General features: G+C 39.1%; 1 protein-coding gene across 3 annotated transcripts in view; it reads right to left on the reverse strand.

The window, feature by feature from the left end:
- The window catches only part of CDK14 (cyclin dependent kinase 14), a 563,325-nt gene that overhangs the window by 432,584 nt on the left and 109,728 nt on the right, over positions 1-21,013 (reverse strand). Inside the window, exon 1 of one of the 3 annotated variants that reach the window (XM_081079442.1) lies at positions 19,374-19,508. The exons of the other annotated variants lie outside the window; for them this stretch is intronic. The gene's annotated coding sequence lies outside the window, so the exon portion shown is untranslated. Of the gene's footprint in view, positions 1-19,373; positions 19,509-21,013 lie in introns of those variants that run through there. 3 annotated transcript variants of the gene reach the window in all.

Genomic DNA, 21,013 nt, shown 5'->3' on the forward strand with positions numbered 1-21,013 from the left:
CCATTTCTTTGCGTCTTCTTCAATTTCTTTCAAAAATGTCTTCTAGTTTTCAGCATATAGGTCTTTCACATCCTTGGTTAAGTTTATTCCTAGGTATTTTATTCTTTTTGCTGCAATTGCAAAGGGAATTGTTTTTTGTATTTCTTTTTCTGAGATTTCATTGTTAGTATATAGGAATGCAATGGACTTTTGTATGTTGATTTTGTAGCCAGCAACTTTACTGTATTCGTTGATTGTTTCTAATAGCTTTTTGGTGGAGTCTTTAGGGTTTTCTATATATAGCATCACGTCATCTGCAAAGAGTGATAATTTAACTTCTTCATTCCCAATTTGGATGCCTTTTATTCCTTTCTCTTGCCTGATTGCTCTGGCAAGGATTTCCAACACTATGTTGAAAAGCAGAGGTGATAGGGGACAACCTTGTCGTGTTCCTGAACATAGAGCAAAGGGCTACTGCTTTTCACCATTAATTATGAGATTAGCTGAGGATTTGTCATATATGGCCTTTATTATCTTAAGGTATTTTCCTTCTGTATCGATTTTATTAAGTGCTTTAATCATAAATGGATATTGTATCTTGTCAAATTCCTTTTCTCCATCAATTGATATAATCATATGATTTTTGTCCTTTATTTTGTTTATGTGATGTATCACATTGATGGATTTGCAGATGTTGAACCATCCTTGTGCCCCGGGGATGAACACCACTTGGTCTTGGTGAATAATCTTTTTAAAGCATTGTTGTATTCGATTTGCTAGAATTTTGTTTAGGATTTTTGCATCAGTATTCATCAGAGATATTGGTCTGTAGTTTTCTTTATTTGTGCTGTCTTTACCAGGTTTTGGTATCAGGATAATGTTGGCCTCATAAAAACGGTTAGAAAGTACTGTCTCTTCTTCAATTCTTTGGAAGAGTTTGAGCAGGATTGGTATTAGATCCTCTTTGAAGGTTTGGTAGAATTCACTAGTGAAGCCATTTGGTCCTGGACTTTTGCTTTTGGGAAGGTTTTGGATGACTGATTCAATTTTCTTACTGGTGATCAGTCTGTTCAGATTTTCCAGTTCTTCATGGTTCAGCCTTGGAAGGCTATATGTTTCTAAGAACTTGTCCATTTCTTATAGGTTATTGAATTTGGTGGCATATAGTCCTTCATAGTATTCTTGGATGTTCCTTTTGTATTTCTGTGGTTTCGGTGATAATTTCCCGTTTTTCATTTCTGATTTTGTTAATTAGTGTCTTCTGTTTTTTTATCTTAGTGAGTCCAGCCAATGGTTTGTTAATTTTGTTAATCTTTTCAAAGAACCACCTCTTTGTCACATTAATTTTTTCTATTGTCTTTTTGTTCTCTACTTCATTTAGTTCTGCTCTGATTTCTGTTATTTCCTTTCTTCTGCTGACCTTGGGTTTCACTTGTTCTTCTTTTTATAGTTCTTTAAGGTGTAACATGAGGTTATTTATTTGAGATTTTTCTTGTTTCTTGAGATAGGCCTGTAATGATATAAATTTCCCTCTTAAAACTGCTTTCGCTGCATCCCAAAAATTCTGGTAGGATGTACTTTGTCATTTGTTTCTATGTATCTTTTGATCTCTCCTCTAATTTCTTCTTTGACACGGTCATTCTTTAAAAGTATGTTGTTTAATCTCCATGTATTTGTGTTTTTTCCTCCTATCTTTTTGCAGTTGATATCCAATTTCAAAGCCTTGTGATCAGAGAATATTCTTGGCATAATTTCAATCTTCTTAAATTTGCTGAGGTTAGTTTTATGTCCCAATATATGGTCTATCCTTGAGAATGTCCCACATACACTAGAAAAAAAATGTATAGTCTGATGTTTTAGGATGAAGTGCTCTATATATGTCAATTATGTCCATTTCACCTAATGTGTCATTTAGGGCTGCTATTTCGTTATTTATATTCTGTTTGGATGATCTATCCATAGCTGTCATATATACATAAATACATAAACATTGCTGATGTATTTAAGTCCCCTAGTATAATTGTGTTTTGGTCAATTTCTCCCTTTAGTTCTGTTAGTAGTTGCTTGGTATATTTCGGTGCTCCCTGATTATGGGCATAAATATTGATGACTGTTATGTCTTCTTGTTGTATAGTCCCCTTTACCATTATGAAATGTCCATCTATGTCTCTTGTTACCTTTCTCATCCTGAAGTCTGTTTCATCTGATATCAGTATGAATACACCTGATTTTCTCTGGATACCATTTGCTTGGAGTGTCAATTTCCACCCTTTCACTTTGAGTCTATGCTTGTCCTTGTAGCTGAGATGTGTCTCTTGGAGACAGCATATGGTTGGGTTTAGTTTTTTGATTCAATCTGCTACTCTGTGCCTTTTTATGGTGAGTTCAGTCCATTTACATTTAGGGTGATTATTGATGTGTGAGGATTTCCTGTCATTCCATCTTTAGTTTTCTGGTAATGCTGTGTCTCCATTGTTTCTTTGCCTTTTTGTTGCTGTCTGTTATTTCTGTGTGGTGGTATTTTATGATGTTTCCCTATGCTTCTTCTTTTATTACAGTATATATTTCAGTTCTGGATTTTTTTTTGAGTGGTTACCCTTAAGTTTATGTAAAAGAAAGTTTGATATTTAGAGTATTCCATTTTATTCAGCACGTTTACTTTCTCCATTCCCATATTCTGGTTCAGGCCTTTACTCTCCCCCTTTTTATGTTTTGGTTGCCACAAATTGTCCCTTTTGATGTTGGTCGGATAGCCTCCTTTATTATTTCTTGCAGTGCAGGTCGTGCAGTAGAAAATTCCCTCAGCTTCTGTATGTCTGGAAAGGTTTTATTCCTCCTTCATATCTAAAGGATATCTTTGCTGGATATATTATTCTTGGCTCATAATTTCTCTCTTTCAATAGTTTGAATATTTGGTTCCACTCCCTCCTGGCTTGTAGAGTTTCTGCTGAAAAATGTGATGATAATCTAACGGGCTTCCCTTTTATAGGTTACCATCTTCTTTTCCCTGGCTGCCTTGACGATTCTTTCTTTGGTGTTAATTTTAGACAGCTTCAATACCATGTGCCTTGGAGAAGGCCTGTTGGGATTCAGGTAATTAGGTGTTCTATTTGCTTCTTGGATTCGAGGATCCAGTTCTTTCCACAAGTTTGGGAAGTTCTCATCAACAATTTATTTGAATATATTCTCTGTTCCCTTCTCTGTTTCTTCTCCTTCTGGTATGCCCATTATTCTTATATTGCTCTTTCTGATGGAGTCAGAAAGTTCTTGTAGAGTTCTTTCATTTACTTTAAGTCTCAAGTCTCTTTCTTCTTCCATCTGTGTAATTTCCAGGTTTCTATCTTCGATGTCACTGATTCTTTCCGCCATCTGGTCAACTCTACTACCTAAGCTGGCTATTTCTTTCTTAATTTCTTCTCTTAATTGAGTTCTTAATCTCCAGAAATTCTATTTGGTTCTTTTTTAAAATTTCAATCTCTTTCATAAAATGCACATGTTGTTCTTTGATTGTGTTTCTGACTTCATTAAACTGCCTTTCTGTGTTTTCTTGCATCTCGTTGAGTTTTTTCAGAACTGCAATCTTGAATTCTGTCATTTAAATCACATATTTCCATATCTTTAAGTTCCTTTTCTGGAGACTTTTCACTTTCTTTCTGAGCTGTCTTGTTGCCTTGGTTATTCATGGCAATTACTGATTTATTATTTCTCTTCCTACACATCTACAGGTGTGGCTTCTGCAACAGGTTGATAGGAAGATGTCTTTCTTTTGTTTTCCAGTACTTGTTGGTAGAATGTTTTATTTTCTCTCTGACTGCAGCCTTTTATTTCTCTCTCACAGGGTAGTGCTATGTTTTTTCTGCACTATTCCAGGTTCTCACACAATGGAGGGATTCCCTGGGAGACAGGAATAGTTCGTCTGGGTCACAGGGTGCAGTGTCCGTGTGGGTATGAGGAGAGCTTTTGAAGTTCCAAAGCTCTTGCTGCACCAGATTCAGAGCCCGTATGTTTCAGCAGTTCTGTTTACTCCTGCAGGGATCCACCCAGATAGGTGGGGCCAGGGGCGGGGTGAGTTGAGAGAGGTGGCCCAGAGCAATGGCGGCGACAACCACCACCACAGAAGGTCCTCCTTCCACAGCTCCCTCCCCTTTGCTGGAACTAGTTGGGCTGCGAATCTGTGTCTGCGGTCCACAGCTCTCAGAACAGAAAATATTCTGTTCTTTTGACACTGCTACTGTTCCGCTTCTTGCACCAGGCAGGTGGGGGTGGGGTGAACTCTGGGAGAGTAGGGAGGGGACAGCTAGTTTCAGTGCCTAAGGCTTCCTGTTCTCTGCTCGGCAGTAAGGACTTAAACCACCGTTTTCAGCCTTCTTCCCTCAGTCTTTGCTCCGAGGTCTCTGCCGTGCGCGTTGGGTTCAGCCGTGTTATATGCTGCCCCCTCAGCCCTGTGGGCCATAAGCAGAGCCGTAGCAGTCCGAGTTCTTCCCTCTCCTGCAGCTGCGGTAGTTCCAGGAGCAGCGAGCTCGGAGCACTGTGCTAGCTCTGCGTCCTGTGTCCCCACAGCTCCGTCTCCGTACTGCTCCCTTCCTTCTGTCCCCACTGGTGCGCTATTCACCCACCTTTAGGTGAATTCAGTAGTGGGCCTCTTCATCTTGCCTGTCTGCTCTGCAGGGAGTCCTTTGTGGAGTTATAGATTTTCGATTAGTTGTAAATTCTAGGGGAGCTTTACAAAGGCTCACCTCACACCGCCATTTTGATCACCGATTTTTTTTTAAACTACAAGCTCACTATGACCAGCAGAGTTCTAAAATGAAACCCAATGTGTCCCTTACCTTTGAATAAGCCTCTCCCCTTTGAATGTGACTGTGCTGAGCTATCACTCCCACGACTGTGTTATGAGATTGGGCAAATAGGTCATCTTGGGTGGGCCTGATCTAATCAGGAGAGCCCTTTCAAAGCAGGGCACTTTCTCCAGCTAGTCTCAAAAGAGAAACACAGATGTGACCTGACTAGCCTAAGAGAAAACAAATATATTTCATGTTGTGAACTGAAATGGGGGCCCCGTAGCACCTGGTCTGTGGGGTAGTTTCTAAGAGCTGACAGTGGTCAATGGCTGACAACTAGAAGCAAAATGGGGACCACCATTCTACAACCATGAGAAAATAAGTTCTGCCAACTAGTGAGCTTGTAAGAGAATCCTGCGCCCTAAGTGAGAACCACAACCACACCCAACATCCTGATTTCAGCCCAGTGAGACTTAGGTCAGAGAAAACAGTTATGCCATGCTGGAACATCTAATCTACAGACACTGAGATAATAACCTAGGAAGTTTGTGGGAATGTGTTACACAGCAATAGAAAACTATTACTACACTCACTTGACTGAAATCGCTTGAAGCACTCTGCTATTTGAGCAAAATGTTCTTAGGAACATGTTGCAGATACCACTTTCTGTATTTGACACACTGTATCAGATCCATGAGAAAACAAGCAATGATTCTAATGACCACTATCCAGAAATGAACAAACACAGAGTTTTCTGCGTGGTGTAATTCGATTAGCATTATAAAGCCCACAAAGAAGCTCTGTACATAATTAACATTTACACACAGTTTATGCTGGTCTCTTCGCCTGGGGGTTATATGAGTAAGACCAGTATCGGCATCTGCTTTGAGCATGCAGCTTCATCCAGGAAAGTAATCTATACTTGAGTTTTCCACATAGGGCAAACTGACTGTTCTGGAAAAGTTTCAAGTTTCCAATCTTTGGGACAAACAACTTAAACATGATCTGGCCATCTCTGTTACCATGAGCACAACAGAAAGTAGAATCCACACCCTTCCTAAAAACATGAGGCATCAGCCTTTTTCACCTCAGGCAACGCACCCTGCAGTCCCAAAAGAGGACAGGGCAGGGTTTGTTCTAGAGAAGGATGCAGACAAAGTGAAGTAAGACTGTGCTCATTCCCCCAAGAAGCTGCAAATGCTGGCAACCCACAGGATAAAAATCACTGAAGTGCCAGGTGTACATGAAGAGAAGAGTGAGCAGACTGGAATCGTAGCAATGAAAGAAGGTTCGAGAAGCCAGATTCCACATTGGTGCTTGAATTCTCCTATCAACCTGCCAACATTCGAAAGAAACATTTCCCCTCCCCAAATAAAATCTGGTTTTATTCCCACAACACAGTGCTTATGGTCAGTGCAGCAGAAGATTTCGATGACAGATATAACCTCCTACTACAAGAAAACTTGAGGGCAGAAGCATATGTCAAATTGGAAAAAACTAATGGGAACCCATAACCTCAAAAAGGCAGAGTTTTCCAACCACCAACAGTAGCCCTTTGGTCCACTACAAAGTTTCATGTGTACTCCCAGAGCCAAGATTTTCGTCTATATTCTAGTGCTCCACTATAAAAAAAGAGGAATCCTTGGAAGGTGACCTGAGTCAAGTTCACAGGGCTAGAAGTACAAAACAGCTGCAAAATATCCTGCTGTTACCAGAAAACTAGGATCCTTTCGAAAATGTCAGAGACAACGATAGAAGGACAAAGGCATCTGCCTATAGGGGTTCTTACAGGCCAAACTCGGATGATGTATTTGAGCATCAAAGGGAAAATAAAATGGTTATATGCAACAAGTTGAGTTATTGAAAAACCATGAGTCTATTACAATTTCAAGAGACAAAAGTTAATTTAAAGGGCAAATGACAGTTATAATATAAAAGGAAGATGAGTATAATAGGATATGGTTTGTTTTTAACACATGGAAATGTGAGTAAGCCGTGTCTAAAAAGCAGGAACTGTTGTCAAGAATAAGAATAATTGATCAGGGCTATGGAGACAGTCTAAGCAGCATAAGTGTAGAAAGATCAGCAACACGAGATGTTGCAGTGATGACACACCAGGTCAATATAACACAATCAGAGAATAAAGGGTATGTGATGTCACCTAAGCAACATTTTGCAAAGAAGGTATCTGGTGGAGAGACCCCAGATTGCAAAGAAAACTTATGTGAAACCAATGAGGAAGGCATTGTTTGAAAAGCTAAATTTTAATGACTAAGTGAAATTTAACCTTGAAAAAGAAAACTCAACTTAACTGCTAACCAGTGACTCAGATCTGAATCACTTTGGAAAAAGCCACCAAGACCCCAACAGCCTACAACTCAGATCCTACAACCCTGGCTGTTCTAAGAAGGCATTGGTTTTCTTAGGGATTAGTAAAGATTACACAACACCTAGAAAATTCAACAAATATCATTACAGAAATCCCTGGGAGGGATCTCAATAAGTAACTCTATAACTCCAGGAAAGTATAAGAAGAAATACAGAAAAGATACTGAAATTATTTAAACCCACAGTGTTGGTGTTTTGAAATAGGATAAATATAAGTGTAATAACATAATTTGCAATAATTATATTTGTACATGCTTTCTTTGCTTAAGGTTATGTTTGCTGAAATATGTCAAAATAGTCACACTAAATTAGTATTTGAAATTAAAGGAATTTCATTGTCAGTAATCAATGCTTAAATAGACTGAGACAAATAATTTTCAAAATTAAAAGCTTAAATAAATTGAGGCACATGGTTTTCAAAGTTATATTTATTAGCTATATATATTTTTTGAAATGTGGGCATTTGGCCCAGGGCTCAGAAGCCCCTTAGACAATCCAGACCCCACCAGCTTTCACAGTCTGTTACACATACCTTTTCAGTAACCTCAGCATAAGGTACACCAAAGCCATACACTTCCTCTCACACCAAGCCATGGACCCACTGGATTGTACAAGATTTTTCTTTGCTCAGGAAAAACGTCCTTGTGGATTAAATCCCATCCATTCAGACCAATCCTTCATTAAGAATTCACCTCCATGATCATGCATTTAGTCTATTCCAATATTTTGCATACCCTGGATTGTAATAATTTTTTGTCATAATCTCAAGAAACTAATTGTCTCCTCCAAAGGACAAAAACTGTGTTTTCTATTCATTTTTTAGCCCCCAAGAGTACCTTTTCCTTCAAATCTCTGGGTCTGGTCAAGGTTTTTTTCACTAACTTATGGAAAGTAAGGGGTTTCCATTAGTTAAAGTGGTTTTCTCAAATCATGGGGTTGGAAGAAAACACCTTTGGGACCCCTACCCACAGCCAATCACAGTAAAGAGCTGTGTGTGTCATCAGTACCGGCTGAAAACAACAGACATTCCAACGTTAATAGGAGTTAAGAATGTACTTTTTCTATGACTGCATTTATTCACACTTCCTTGTTCCATTTAGAAACTAAGTGACAAAATTTACATTCACAGGGACGTCTCTGTTTATTGTGAAAACAGATAAAAAGAAATCATTACAAATACCAAAATAAACTCCAATTCTCTTATTTTTGCCAATAAAGTCAATAGAAGCTAGAATTTCAAACAAGTTTAAAGATGCACTCACACATTTGGGTGTCCATCTGAATCGATTATTTTGGTTCACTCATTACTAAGAGAGGTCTGTACACTAGCTGGCAGACTACAAACTCTGTGAAAATTGTTGGAAATTCAAACAGTGCTGGAGGTTCCAAAAGTCACAGTTTGACCTACAATTTTAGCTTGGAGCTATGTAAAATTCAGACAACTGTCTATCTACCAAACTCACAGCAGTGGATTTAAAAGAGCGCAACCTAATTCAGTTAAGGCTGGCATTCATTTCAAGTGAATTCATTCAGGCTGAAAATTGTCCCTTTGAATCAACCATTTTCTAGTGAAGAGCAGTTTACTGAATTCAGAGTGTGATCTTCTCTACTTCTTCACTCCACACTCTTCATGAAGGCAGACACCAGAAAAAGAATTTGTTCAAAGGACTCCGAGTTGACCCACAGCAAATATGCATCATGCATTTGGCATTAAGATAAGCCATGGTTTCTGACAGTCATAAAAGGAATACCCATCATAGGTCCAGTGCAACAGGTGAAAGTCTTGACACTCAGACCACCTCTTACATCTGTTCTTCCCTTTGCCCATTACCCAAAGAAGCCCTGATAGCTTTCTCCTACTCAATATCTTTTCCCAATAAAAAACCACCATCAGTCACTTAAAGCTTTTGAACACTCGTATCAGAGTATTACTTCTCCCAGAATTATTTGAACTTTAAGCAATACAGAATCAAAAGCATCATCCCTTGCAAAAATAAACAAATAAATACATTTCAGCTATCAGGGGATAGGTAGGCAAAGTATTTGGGATGGGGATTTCTGATTTCACTGGACTCATAACCCATGACAGCTGCTTTCATCTCTAATCTAAACCTGCAAGATCTAAAAGTATGCTGTTCTCTCTTTGGTTATAGTCTTCTCTTCTCTCCCCTTAGCTTCCCTTCCCTTCCCTTTCGTGTGTGTGTGTGTGTGTGTGTGTGTGTGTGTGTGTGTGTGTGTGTGTACACGAGCGCTTGGAGGTGGCAGTGTGAATAGCTATAAGGAGCAAAGACAGACAACGTGTAGGATGTGTATAGAGGAATGTACACGTGAATGTGCTTTGACTTATGGCTATGTTTTATTAGAACCAAGATCTAGCCTAAAAATCACCTTGAGAATATTACCTAATATACAGGCAAGTCTGCTGCTCACATAAACCAGAAGTGACTCGGAACAAGTGACTTAGAATAAGCAACTTAAACTCTCTGGGTCTCAGTTTTCTCATCTGTACAACGAGACAGCCGGAGTAAACATCTCTTAAGATCTTTTATAGCTCGACTGTTCTATGACTATGAGCTAAGCGGCAGTGTACAGTTGGTAAATGGTTTTAAACAGGTCAACTCGATAAGGCCAGGCACATGAGTTCACTTCTTAGCGCTTCCTTTTACATTCCATTTCCCTTCAGGTTTAGAAAGGAGGCACACAGGTCCACACCATGCACTTACTTCCCTGAAGGCTCCAGTTTCCATGAGTCTTCCTTAACCCTAAGATCCTGGCATTCTCAGTGATGGAGTCCTGGGCCTTTTGGCTGAGGAATTATTCGTAACAGCACGGTGCAACAGTCACGTTGCAGCACATTTGGCAACCCTGGTTCTGTCTACTGAATGCTAGTTGCATCCCTATGTCACTGTCACTGTCACAAACAAAAATGCCCTAAGAACTGTCACATTTTTAGATTGTACCTCACAATTTGTCACTTAAATATATGCTGTCTGATATGCTTTCATATAAGCTGCTGTGGAATTTGTTTCCATGTGTTTGGTTTATTTTGCGGGGGTGGGAGGAGGTCTTTGTTTCACTCTGTCTCTCATGTGTTCTTTATATTTCTGTGACAAGACCGTAAACCCCTTGAGCAGAGAAACTGTATCTTCCATTTCTTTAATGTCCCCAAAGCCCAAAAGGCAGCATGAAATGGGTATTCTGTTCATTTTTACTCAAAAATGGATTGTTCTTGTTATTCGAAAGCCTTCCCCTTTAACTACAGACAGGCCATTTAAAAAGCGAGTCCTAAGAAAACGACGACGTTAACAATGAAGCACCTTCGGAGCCTAGATCTTTTCCAGTCAATGAACAAGCTTTCACCAGCTGTTCCCCATTCACCAGAATTCAATGTCTATTATCGTGATTTAATTTTTAAATGCTTATTTTTCTCCTGACTGGTTTCTGTGCAGTCTGACCCAATTTCATTTAAACCCTGAATCCATGGCTAATGGACACAGTTGAATGGAGAACTCTTGAGGACACAGCATTCCCGCACCGCTTCGGTGACTGCAGTTTTGTTACCACCCTTACTAGGCTCAGTGATTACCACACCACAGGCGGGACAACTGCTTTGCCAATTCTATGATAAAATATTTAGGTGGTCTTCCCAGCAGCTTAAACTTTTCATATATATTGCTAAAATAATTTTATTTAGTTGCTTTCCCTCTGTTATAAGTATATACTTGATTCAGATGTAAAAGATACAGTTTTGCTCATAGGCTCACACAGACAGATGCGTATTTTTCCTGACCTCTAGGTTCTGTACTTTATCCAAGTCATAATGATAACTTTAACATACAGTTTAACGAACATTCATAGAGTAAACAGAAATGTCATCTCTATTGTTAGTTGTGCCTTACTTACGAGGTGTGATCAAACAATACCGTGAATGTTTAAATTTTAAAAATTTGTTACGGTAAAGGACACATTGCCACTAATCCCCCTCAAAATACTCCCCCTCACTTCAAACACACTTTTCCTATCATTCTTGCCGCTTTCTGAAGCAGTTCTGGAAGTCCTCTTTTGTGAGTGTCTTTAGTTGTGCTGTCATGGCTTCCTGTATGCCCTGAATCATTTTGACTTTGGGGAAGAGTTAGGAGTCACATTCACCCAGATGCAGTGAATAAGGTGGATAAGGACACACTGTTATGTTTTTAATGGACAGAAATTGCTGTATACCAGAAGGGATGTGTGACAGGGAGTGTTGTCATGATGGAGGATGATTTATGACACACTTTAAAACACACCTTCTCTCAACCGCAGCTCACACGTGACTGACTGACTGCACCAAACAAGTTGAAATGTCACACACTGTTACTAAGGTTCAACAAGCCACGGCCTATATTGAAGATCCCTGCTTTTCCATTGGATGGCACTCATCCAATGATGGCAGCATCATTCACCGTATTTTGGGATCACAACAGAAAGGCTCTGTGTCACACATCACTTCTGGTATGGCAATTTCTGTCAAATAAAAACATTATAGTGTGTCCTCATCCACCTTATTCACTGGATCTGGCACCGTGCAACTTCTGGCTCTTCCCCAAAGTCAAAATGACCAGTGAAAGGTAAATATTTTTAATCAATTCAGGACATCAAGGCAGCTATGCAACCAAAGTTGCAACAGTGCAACCAAAGACACTCATAAAAGAGGACTTCCAGAACTGTTTCAGAAAGTGGCAAGAATGATGGGATCCGTGTGTTTGAAGCAAGGAGGATTATTTTGAGCGGGATTAGTGAGAATGTGTCTTTTACTGTAATACATTTTTTAAAATTTAAACATTCACCATATTTTTTTTAAAACCTCGTAGGTTTTTCAGAATGTAGTTATCTTTGGGGAGCAAGATTTCATCTGAAATATTGTCTAACCCCATGCTGCTTACAGACCAGGAAGCACTGGCCTCACCTGGAATATCAGGCCTCCTCCCCGCCCCTTCCCACAGTCCCACTGAGCCAGAACCTGCATTTCAACAAGACCCCCAGGGGAGCTGTGTGCACATTCAAGTTGGAGGTGCAGTGCTCTAAACCATATAATGATAGATTCTGCTGCTGTGGTCAAATAAGAGTTTGAGATTGTGTGAGAGGTCAAGTCTTCCAGAGTCAAAATTTGTTTCAGTCTCTGGGTACAATACGAGTGATAATCATTTCAATATTCCTTGGGTGACAATTTTGCCCAAACGTCCCACAAAAGATCATGATAATTTCAGATCATTCTTTAAAAAATTTTGAACACTGAAATAAAGTTTTTCAATAAGGCACACTCTATTCAGTACACCCAAATAAATATACTTATGAATTTTTTAAAAAGCAATAGATTGGAGTGGGTGAGAACTAGAAACAGGAACGTATACATGGGTTATAACAGCACAAGTAACATGACTTCCTGCATAGAAATATATGGATTTATAGGTTTATAATACAGAAGCATTGTTTTGCCATTGGCCACCATAGCTATGAAAAAATAATTATCACAAAATTGTTCTAAGGAGAATTGAATCCAGAATCTTGCTTTGTTCTTTATTTACCAGAGTTCATTTGGTAGCTTTAAAAAAAAAAAATTACAAGGAAGTCACTTCAAGATCCAGAAACAAGATTTGAAAACAAACTTAACATTTGTGAAGAGTACCATGTATCCTAATGCAGGTCCTCCCTGGAAGAAAACAAAAAAAGCCCTTTGCCTATATGGCATAAATGAACATATCCCACCTTATATTGGACAAAGGACATGAACCCCTATCCTCAAACACAAGGACATGGCAATTCTGTGGAAGCCTGGGTCACTGTCTCCCCTAAAAGAGTACTCAATATCCCAGAAAGGTCAAGGGAAAAAAGAAAAAGATACATGGATTTTCTGACTCCCACCTGACATCCATAATTATATGTTGGTTAAAATTCCCTCATGGGAAAAAGACAGAGTCAGGAGTGTAGCATTCACATCATACGGCCAAATGAAAATCCAGTGTGGGAATGTGACATTAGAAGTGACTCTATACTGCCTCCCTCACCCATTTATAGCCAGAGGAACTGGAAATGGGGGACATAAAATGAGAATTCCTATGCACAGCAAAGGAGAAGCTCTGTTGAGATGCCACCAAGCAAAAGGCTATTCCAACCTACAAAATTCCCAGAGCTGCCCTGGGAGGTAGAATATCCATTCTCGACAAAGCAGAAGAATCAACTACACAAAGTAGCTCACACTGCATAGCCAATTAGCTTCTTCATCAAGACACTCTTCACTTAAAGCTCTTATTCTAGGAAAAAAAGAAAAAAAGTCTGGTCCTGCAAATAAGGACTTTCACCCCCTCTCTCATAGAATTTACAGGTTTAAATATAGATTTTCTTTTTTATTCCGTTTTGTCTTGGCTCCTACCTGAGAAGGGAAAACCAGAGTGTATTTTCAGAGGCCCCATCACCGTGCAGAGGTGTGCTATAACCTTACAAGGGGGACTGAGTAATATGAGCTACAACCATTTAAAAATATCTACAATGTCAGAAGCACTAATAACCAATAAACAGATCAGGCTGAACTCAGATACACAGACGTCTCACATCAATAACATGGTTCTGAATGCTTTCTACCTGTACACATATGCTTAGTGTTTGAGGGGTTTTAACATCATGAGGACCCAAGAAGATGTCATTTGTCTCAAAAGCTGTGCAAACAACAGTCTCAGGTGCCTCCTGAATTCTGTTTTGTTTCTCTTCTGAGTTTCACTGCACCACCCATAGCTCCTTTGTACTAAACCAGGCTAGTTATTCCTTCATGTTTATACTTTTCAAATATCTGTAGCTTGCTATTCTCTCCCTCATGTAAGATAAAGCATCCAGGAGGCATAATAACATTAAAACTGGAAACTGAAAAGACACTACTGGAGGTACTGACTGATCCATTAGGACCTAAATTTCTTTCCCCTGGTAACCATATGAACAGCATTTAAAAACAAATATTATAAACATTTTTAAATTCCTCCACCGAAACAGAAATAAAATTGTATACTATCTTCATCCTCTGAAACAGATGGCTGTATAAATAAATACAACTCACATCGCCTCACCTACAATAAGCACCTTTTTAATAAAATTTAAATGTATTATTCATGTTTGGATAATAATTTAGTGATTAATGTCAAGAGTGATGTTACAAAGTTTAAAAGTTTAATGTTTTTATTCTAATAAAATAAATCGAGATGCCAAACCCCACCAAAGAACTCAGAAAAATATAGGGCTCACTCAACATAGGATTGACTTTTGAAGTTCTTAAATTTTTCAGAGAAGCATATATGGGTCACTAACCACACAGAGCTTATGAAGAGAAACGCAGGGAACAATGAACCTTTGGGGTGGAAATAGAATGCGGCTTTCAGTGCAGCTTTAACAATTGGTCCATCTATCATCAAGAGCTGAAATTTCAGCAATAGATTTGACAGCAGTCCATTGATAATAGTCCTAACTGAGTTCATGAGGACTGGTTCTGTAAACCAGTGACTTCCTGTGACTGACACAAGTCAATAGTGATCCTGAGATGGCCAAGGTGAATCCAGCAGAGCAGTGGGATACCACATCCTGCTGCTCGGCTGCCACCTGAAAACAACCCTCAGTGCTTCCAGGAGCATTTCACTGTCATTTGTGTATTTTTAGTGAGATTTCATTTAGCAGAGGAATCAGCCGCTGGGGCAACTTGCATTGACTGGGCAGAAGAGGGAGTCTGTAGAACATACAGCCTTGTAAAACCTGCCAGATGATAAATAGCAAACTGGATCATTCTTTCACATCCTCCTTTTATCTACTCAAACCCAAAGAACATAAAGAAATTGTCATCTATGCACCATAATCAAGCAAACTGGAGATGGATCTTGGGCAAGATAGAATGCAAGTTGATAGAAAAGAGAGTTGGAAATTAAGGATTTCTATGTGATGATGACGATAATGATGTCTATTATTGAGCTCTTATTACGTCAGAGTTACTATGAAAATTAGTTTACAAGTGTTTTCTCCATCTCTACAACTCCATGAGGTACTATTATTACCCCAATTTTACAGATGATTAAATTGAGGCACACAAGAATTAAGTAACACATTCAAGGTCACGCAGAGAGTAAGCAGAGGAAACGGGATTTATTCCAGGATCCTAGCTCTTGACCACCAGGTTGTTTTTCCTACATGGCCCCTGGGACTTCTATCCCAAGAGAAATAAACAAAGGGCAGACCTGATCTGCAACATTTCTCTGATTCTCTCTTCTCCTGATGCAAGAAAGGGAAGGAGGAAGGAAGGGAGGGAGGGAGAAAGGGAAGGAAAGAGGGAGGGAGGGTATAAGGAGGGAATGAAAAGCACTTTTAAAGCTGAACAAAATAAATGCTCTGTTTTAGGGTCCCCCTTCTCCCCCCAACTTCCACCACCCAATTTAACATACTCTTGACTAATCTGATTCTGCCTCACATGAAAATTCAGGCCTGAAAAGCAAAGTAATTAAGGGGGCAGAAAGCATAAGACTCATTAAATAGGACAGGACTGGGAAGACGGGGTGACTCAGGCATGAGCACTGCCACGTTGAATTTTCCTCCTCCATACATGTTTGCATTTCCTGAATAGTATGTTAAAGGCATGGCTATAACCTCCTGACTAATCCAGTCTAAGAATCATCAAATCAGTTGATGGCCCATTAATGGACAACTCTGGGAGCCTTAACCTGGCTTTCTAAAAAGGATCCTGTCAGAAAAACCATCTGGATTGAAGAGAAGCGGTATCAGGAAGAAATTTGAGAAACAGAATGCTATATGATGAAGCCAGGCTTACCTCACCCAATGGAAAACTGCTTAATACAGCATCAAGCTTACAGCCTCTCTCATTCCTCTCTAACTCAGAGGATACCTGGGGTTTTCGGATTGAGTGTCCACTGAAAGCAGCAGTGGGGAGTGAAAGAAGCTTTGCAGTGGGCATCAGGAGAGTGAGTAGTCTCATTCTCCCAGTGGTGAATGAATGATGATGAGCCAATGAGATAATACAATTGCTGACATACCTGCCCGTTCTAAGAGTCTCCCATTCGATAAGCAGACCTCAACATAATCAGTCTTTGCTAATGAAGTTAGATAGAGTAAAGAAGGGACCAGAAGCATAGTGGGTGAAATTCAAATATTAACGATGACAGAAACCACAGTCCCGGTTCCATTGAATATTTCAGCTGATCGTTGTTCTCTATCAGCAGAGAATTAACATGAAAATCTACCATGTTTCCCCAAAAATAAGACCTAACCAGAAAATAAGCCCTAGCATGATTTTTTAGGATGGCATCCCCTGAACATAAGCCCTAATGTGTCTTTTGGAGCAAATCTTAAAATAAGACCCGATCTTATTTTCGGGGAATATGTTAAGTAGCCCAACACTGTGCTCAATTACCAGGCCATGAAAAGCATCCAAATATAATGTATCTGTAGATCGTCCCCCCACTGCATTTCTAGTCCTCACTCTTTGCCCCTGCTCACTGGCTTTTGTTTTCAGTATCTCTAAATTATCTATTATCATGTCCATATAGGAACTTGATTTAATGAAATCATATGAGGGAGGAAAATTGCTGTCTTTTCCATATAAAAATCAAAGCATGCATTAAAAAGGAATGAAATTCTGACACTTGCTACAACATGAATAAGTCTTAAAAATATGCTAAGTGAAATAAACCAAACACAAAAGGACAAATACAGTATGATTCCACTTGATGTGATATGAGGTACCTTGAACAGACAAATTCATAGACACAGAGAGTACATTAGAGACTACCAGGAGCTGGGGAGGAGGGAGAATGGGCAGTTATTACTTAACGGGCAGAGCTTCTGCTTGGGATGATGAAAAAGTTTTAGAAATGGATAACAGTGATGGTAAAACATTGTGATATACTTAACATGTACACTTAAAAATAGTTAAAATGGTAAATTTTGTGTTATGCATATTTTATGCCACAATAAAAAAAGTGGAAAAAAAAATCAAAGCATACAGTATCTGTTTCACAAGTGACCAAAATGGGGGGAAAAAGTGTCCCAAAATTTCCTCCTAAAATATTTTTGAAAAAGAAGTAGACTGTAAGTTCCTTGAGGACATGGACCAGATCTGTTTTACTTACTGATACACAGTAGTTCCAGTATTACACAGTAGACGCTGCATAAATGTTTGTTTAATAAATAAATGATTAAAAGAAAATAGGCCAAGGATTCTCCTAAGTAGGAAACATAACATTCAAAAAGCTTTAAATTTATTTATTCATGAGAAAGTATAATGGATCAAATTCCAGAGAAAAATACCAATGCTACTATATGTAAGTTGCTTCAGTTCAGGAAAGGAAGTGTATCTGTTTCATCTGTATTTCCTCACAGCATGTCCTACAATTTCTTACACATAGTAGATGGCTAATAAATGTTTGTAGAATACAGAATAAAAACACGCATGATTGGCAAAGCAATGTCATATTACCGCTCTTCTATTTATTCCCCTTTTTAAAAATTCCTTACTTGTTTCAAATGCACAATTCCTTCTGTCACAGGGTGAAAAAAATAAACCTCACAGCTTTCACAGAGTGAAGGTAAAAACATAAATAGCTAGAATACATTATTCTCAGAAAAAAAAAACAGCAAATACAAGGCTATCTGCTGAATAGAAAGTTTTTTATAAAGAACAAATGAAGTATGGAAAGAAATAGCGTATAGTCCATCTTGACTTTTCAGAACACAATAAAAAAGGTCAAAATAGAAAAAGATTGAACTCTCTTTGGAAGAATATTCAAGTATTCATTGCCAAAACTTGCTGTCCAACCTTTACAACAAATAGCTGAGTGAATACAAAAGCATACGTAAGGCTCCTCCCCGCCAAATTCTAGTGAACTCCAACACAGTATCAGTATTTCTCTTAATCAGCCTATCAAGTAATCAGGAGTTTCTTAAAAATACCTATGTCACAAAAATACCTATTTCTCTTAATCAGCCTATCAAGTAATCAGGAGTTTCTTAAAAATACCTATGTCACAAAATCATATACAAGTTGCTTCTGGCCAACATGCTACAGCAAGGTACGGGTGACGTTCTCAACTAATATTCACTACCTACATCATCTACATTTTACATGAATTATTGAGTTCAAGTATACCTGGAGTATTTTTAAAGCAAAAATTCAAATGCTGACATCCTTAACCCTCAGCGCCTGTGTAATAGATGGATCCTTAAAAATTCACTAGGACCATGCAATGTAGTAGCCTCACAATGAACAATATTAAAACATGTCCTTCAACTCCAACCGCCCCCCACCCCTAATAATACTGTGTGACAATTAACAAAGGAAAGAGGAATTCAACCTCTGTAGATATCAAGGTTTACATTTCTGTCTCTCGATTGTTATCTTCACGAGCCGATAAGCATCATTTTGGAATAGGCTGCCTGCTGCCCAGGTCCTTCGTGCATGCGGGGGTTCTCCATTTGCATCCAAAATGCTAATGGTCCACTATCAGAGCCAGTACTTCAAGCAGAACTGTACGAAGGATCAACCCTTTCATACATGAAAGCATAACCACCACAGGTGTAACGATGCCAAATACCAGCACACTGACCTCTGCCAGGCAGCACATACTTAACGCAGGTGCGTTTCTGTGCTCCAGAAGGGGAGGAGGCGAACTGAGCAGGGAGGAAGCCCCAGATTCCTAATATATCAGAGATGTTTATTTCACTCAGATCCAACCCAGCTAATTCATGGACATCAGTTTACCCAAATGAAAAAAGTGGTCTTCTGTCCTTCACCGGCTTGACTCAGAGGGCATGCAGCCAAGCCTAGCCAGGCAAAACAATCTGTAAAATCTCTTTCAGCTGTAAGCAATGAGTTTCAGGAGAAATAAGACTCAGCTATGGCAAAGAAGCACAGCCACTAAACCTTTTCCTCTTTTTATCATTGCTGCCGGTGTTTACAAACTAGCAGCAGTAGCCTGGGGAGCCTCAAGAGACTCTCCCATGAGTAACCTCCTGTCAGATCCCTAATTTAAATGCCCCCTTGATCGATCTGTGATGTTTTTAGCAGTTAAATGAGAGGAGATGAGTAAAATGACATGCATAAAATGAATCCTTTTCAAGTTGTAAATGAGTGAGTCAGGATTCAGACTTGCCGCGATGCTCCAAATTAAAAACGCTTGCTCTAATTTTAAGCATGCTCCGTCTTACCGTTTTGCTGTTGTCTCTCCCAGGCTCGATTCACCTGGAACTCTTTAACATGTCTCTAGCAATGTGTTTGCACCAGGCCAGGCTCATCCAGCAACTGAATTCACATCTTTCTGCACTAGCAAGCTGAAATGGTACGGCCGTACTACAACCAAGAAAGGGGGAAGCAGAAGCAAAGGAAAAAAAAAAAAAAAGCCAACACAGAAAGAATCCCAGAGAAGCTAACCTCACTGGAATAAGGCCAAAAATGGTTCAGAAGAACACAAAAGACATGCTAACATTCAGTATCAATAGCTTTAAGAGTTCAATTTTTTTCCCAAAAAAATCTAATTTTTTTTTTTCCAAAACACGATGGACTTGCCTGTGGAGTTCCCAGGAAGGCAGAGTAACCGGGCTCTGCAGCAGCATTGCAGCCAAAGTAACTGTGCATATGCTGTCCAAGCAATTCACAACACACTGTCTCTTCAGAAAGATATTGATTTGCAATGCAGGGCTGCTTCAAAAGAATACAGAATTGGAGCCAAACAGCTAATGGAGATTGCATGGGAGAAAAAACATTTAATCAAGGGGATGCACCTCATCATGCTCAATTCAATTTTTTAAAAGCACTGGAGGAAGCCAGTAAGTGTCCTGAGTGACAACCCCATTAAACAATAATCTGAGGTCCTACAGAAGGCCACGTTTAGGCTACCATGCATCAGACATGCTGCAAAAGCCACTAAAATGGTTTAATGTGTCTATGTACATAACTTTTCATACACAGATAGGGCATAATGAGAACTCTAAAATAATAATGCACCAAATATGAGAGGTTAAAAAAAATGCACAGGTGTAGCATGTATGGACTAAAGTGATAAAATACATCGATACGAGCCTGCAGAATTCTTGGTGGGGTTAGAGCTCGTACCATTCTCAAAAGTAAAATACCAACACAAACCAGATCTCACAAACCTCAGACTAACTGTGTCAAGTCATGCCACATGGTGTTGGGTGGCAAGGAAGGACGCCAAACTGCTACTCTCATAGCGACCCCTACAGGAGAGTGGTTGATCTACCATTGTTTAAAGTATTTCCTGTCCTCAGCAAACAGAACCACAAAAGAGCATGAATTAGATGAAGACACAAGGAAACAACTAAGAAATACGTCAGGCAGGAAATCAAAAAACTCAGGCATGGAATCTGACCACATACATATTTACCTAGTTAAGAAATTAAAAGTACAAGAAGAGGTAACTAATTCTGTCAATGATGAGTGGTCAGTCTGGGAGCTTTTCCCATAGCTCTCAGATCTGGGTGCAAGCTTATAATCAGAAAGCTCAGGGAAAAGCGTTTTCCATTCTAATTGCTTTAAAGAAATCACCTCCCTCTTCCGCCATTTGCAAACCATCTTCACCTTCACTGTTTTAAATGATACTATGAAGATATCGAACTTTATTTTTTTCTTCAACATAAAAGCTCATTCAAAAATTTTACAAAAAGTTCTTCAAACACAGTTATGTATTTCCTTCTTCAGCAAAGCCGAGAGAAAGTTATCTCCTTAATAGCTGAAAACTACTGCATTATATGAACGTTATTTCTGCCTAGCAAACTTCATTTCAACAATTCTTTCAACAATCTGAGGTTTTTGTTTGTAACTGATCAAC

The sequence above is a fragment of the Rhinolophus hipposideros genome, assembly GCF_964194185.1.
Source record: "Rhinolophus hipposideros genome assembly, chromosome: 18".
Lineage (NCBI taxonomy): Eukaryota > Metazoa > Chordata > Mammalia > Chiroptera > Rhinolophidae > Rhinolophus > Rhinolophus hipposideros.